The sequence below is a fragment of the Brachyhypopomus gauderio genome, chromosome 2 (assembly GCF_052324685.1).
Source record: "Brachyhypopomus gauderio isolate BG-103 chromosome 2, BGAUD_0.2, whole genome shotgun sequence".
Classification (NCBI taxonomy): domain Eukaryota; kingdom Metazoa; phylum Chordata; class Actinopteri; order Gymnotiformes; family Hypopomidae; genus Brachyhypopomus; species Brachyhypopomus gauderio.
Window position 1 is genome coordinate 28,313,102 of NC_135212.1, and position 3,851 is coordinate 28,316,952.

The 3,851-nt window shown below is 39.8% G+C and overlaps 1 protein-coding gene across 1 annotated transcript in view; it reads right to left on the minus strand.

Annotated features, from left to right (window-relative positions):
* Nucleotides 1–1,873: 1,873 nt before the first annotated feature.
* LOC143497502 (voltage-dependent calcium channel subunit alpha-2/delta-1) overlaps nucleotides 1,874–3,851 on the minus strand; it is a 71,633-nt gene continuing 69,655 nt past the window's right edge. The window contains exon 38 of the mRNA XM_076993376.1: nucleotides 1,874–3,851. This exon is cut by the window's right edge and continues 1,037 nt beyond it. The gene's annotated coding sequence lies outside the window, so the exon portion shown is untranslated.

Sequence of the window (3,851 nt, forward strand, 5' to 3'; positions counted from 1 at the left end):
CCGAATCTGGTCCAAGGCCCACGCTCCGTCGCTCCCAATCACTGGGTGTTTCATCTGCCAATGGGAATACTCTTCCTACCACAGGGGCAGGGTGGTTTTCTGGCACAGCAAGCAGGAAATGGCTGTTTCATGGTTGTGCTAACCATAAAGAGACTGGGTCCTCACATGGCTGCTGGTAGTCATAGAGCCTCAGAGAGGGTAGGAGACACGTAGAGAAGGAGTTTCCCCTCTCATGAACAATACAAGCTGAACACAAGGTGGACACCTGACCTGGAGAAAGCTGTGGGTCAACTGCGTTCATCATGAGGTCAGGACAGAGTGCTTTGGTATATATACGGTAGCTGACAGTAATGAACGGGGACATCCAAGGTTGATCTAGAATGACAGCATTAACTGACAGGGATTTGAGTTGCAACATAAAAATCTGATCTGCACGATTTATACAAGACATTATAAGCAGGACTTGATGGCTCTAATTGCCTTCAGGGGGAATATTTGCCGTAGTGCGATTTCAGTTATCTCTGAGAAGCTCATACTTTTATCTGAAGTATCACTCACCATTATCTGTCATATTGGTTTTATTAGAATTGTTTCTTTATGAATGCTGTATAACTTCTCCAGATTGGGTTGCAGTTATCAGTCATCTTCACATTTTACTCTGTAACTATATATTACTAGTAAGATAAGACAATACTATGATATCATACATTACTGGAAACGAGTTTCATTGATTGATGGTAATACAAAGCAGCCCAGAATGTTTCTGTATTTTTCCTTGAAATATGAGCTCTCTAGCTCTTAAAAAAGAATAAAAAACACTAAACCGAAGTTTAATAACAATACATTTTATTGTGAATATATTGTATTTGCACAAGAATTATGATATTTGAATTAATTACAAACAACTTTTGTTATTTTCTTTAATAACATTGTACAAATGTGTATAAAATTTTCAGGCTCATCAAGTTTCACAAAAAGAGTAAGTCACTGCACAACCTGAACAAATGGGCGGAGTTACAGGTGCACAGGCCACGCCCAGATCAGCAAAATGCACACTGAGAACAACTGATAAACACTCCAGAAAAAAAGCAGTATCTCAGAAAATCCTCCCAGCACATCATGAGCACCAGAGGAAAATAGACACATGGCAGCCCAACAGGGACAGAGCTGCTGCAGCATTCAGAAAACACACACACACACACACACACACACACACACACACACACACACACACACACACACACACACGCACGCACGCACGAACGCACACACACATACACACTCGCACACGCACAAGCACACACACGCAGGCACACGCACACACACACTCACACACGCACATGCATGCATACACACAAACGTGCACACACACATGCATGCACACACAACCACTAAACAGCTACTGATCCCACAATATATAAGGGGCCACTGATTGAGTGAAGACACGTTTAATGGTACATGCAACTTCACAGTGTTACACAGAACCTTCTCTTAATCAGGAGAACAACGGTGACCTGTCAATTCCTTAAGAAGGACTAATGGGACACATAAGTCTCTTATTTAAAGGGTATTATAGAATTCTTTGAATACCCAAAAACACAGATCCATATTCTTTCTTTCTCTCCACATATGTTATTTATCATAAATAGTTCTTTCATGACACACAAATATATTATGCAGAATCTCCAAACAAAATTGTTGAAAGCATTCGCATAAAACCCATAAAACCTTTCGAAAACATTGTCTGTATCATACAATATGCTCTCACAGAACAGAATAAAGACACTTCTATGTGCCAACGAAATCATCACATAGCACTACAACTAGGTTATTCAGTTAACATGGGAAATCATATATAGGCACATAGGCAAGATTTCAGTTCAAGCTTCAACATTGTCATAGATGTTGCTGACCTGTGATTTGGTGTTAGAAAGGCTTTTTTCTTTCTTTTTTATGGGGAAAGAGCACAACACATGATGCATTATTTGCACTGCACACAATGAAAGACATGGTGCTGTCTATATAGATGTGATTAGAACTATACACACAGATTTGGAGCGCGTGATGTGGATCAAGACGACATGACCATCCCTTTCAAATGCGGCTTGCGGCTGTTAAATGCAACATGCTGTGACATCTACCAGAGGCCTGGGACATGAAATCCAGATTTTAAAATCCCCCCAAAAGCTTTTTGGGGACTCCTAAAGCCCTGCATACATGCAGCTACATCACACAGTAGACGCGTTAGAAAGTGAGCCTGTCCTGGGAGAACTGTCCAAGTCTGCAGTCTCCCCTCCCACATACGCCCTTACACTATGCTACAGATTCACAAGAAATACACTCCAATATGCAATATTTCACACACATTTGGCAATCACTTTGACACACGAACTTTTCACCTGAAACATTCAGCATTGTTAAATTAGTGTGACAAAACCATAGCTTCACCACAGCCTCAGCAAATATGACTAATCCAAATAATGGCTAAACCTCCGTTAGAGGCTTTAGAAGGGTCACTGGCTCCAAACGTGTGGATGCAGAATGTACTCAATGTAATATCACAAATGACAGACCTGTGTTCTATGGTAAGAATTGGCAGGGGTTTCAAATCAGCACAACTGCCCTTTCCTCCCAATAAAGCTTTGATGAAAGACTGCTGGATAGATGGGATTGTTTCATTATCTGTCATAATGCATAAATAAATGAGAAAACAAATAGTTTTTTTAAATAGTCAGATGTGTTCATCAGTGGACAGTCAGGCATGACCTTTCTGAATGACAGATGACAGTGGGGTTTAGTGTGCACATAGTTTCTCACACACACACACACACACACACACACACACACACACACACACACACACACACACACACACACACACACACACACACACACACAGTGTCTGTGGGAACTTTGCTTGCACGGTTGATGAAGAACCTTCGTCCAAAATTTCCTGTGTCTCTACCTGTAATATCTCTACGTATCCTACCAAAATACTATGCACCTACAATCTTTATTTTATATATTATATAATTATTTTATATTACTTATATTATTTTTAATTATATATATATTTGTGTGTGTGTATTTGTGCAAAATAAAAAAAAATGGTGTGAATACATATTATTTTATATGTTATATATGTGTTATATTATATGTATAATATGTAATATGTATGTTGTTTCATTTGGTCTACTCTGCTGAATAATGTAATGGAGAAAAGATGCTTTCTCCCTATACTGTGTGCTAAAGACTAAAGCCAGTTTGTAAACCTTGTGGTCATAGGAGACTGAACATCAGGATGGGCTCAGTGTCTCCCAGGCAGTGTGAAAATGATGCTGTATTAACTGAGATGATCATAAGAGGAGATGGATCTCAGGGACCAGAAATTTGGGGTGCTCTTATCAGTGTGACTCAAATGCTTTGCAAATGAAATGAAGATGGGGATGAAAACATGAAAGAACTTTTCTGATACAGTCAATTTGACTTTCAGAAGAGCAACTGTACAACTGAAAAGGTTTAGCCATTATTGGAGTCATAATTCAATAGTTCATTAACCTTTAAGATAGAGTGTTGGTTGACAGTAACTGACATTAAAATGTTGAGTCCCCAATAACAGAGGGATGCCGGTCCAGAAGGTTCAGAGAACTGGAGTCTGAGCTGTGAGGATGCAGCGTGTCTGCAGTGACCACGCTTACATGGACAAGTGTGTTCTCCAGTTTTACCTCTTTCTTTAAAAGAAAAATCAGTGCACAATATGGCAGAGGTTACACAGCTACAGTCTTCCACAACACGTTTAGATACACAGGCTGCCATACCGTATTGAACGGATTGCTTATTGTCAATTGCCA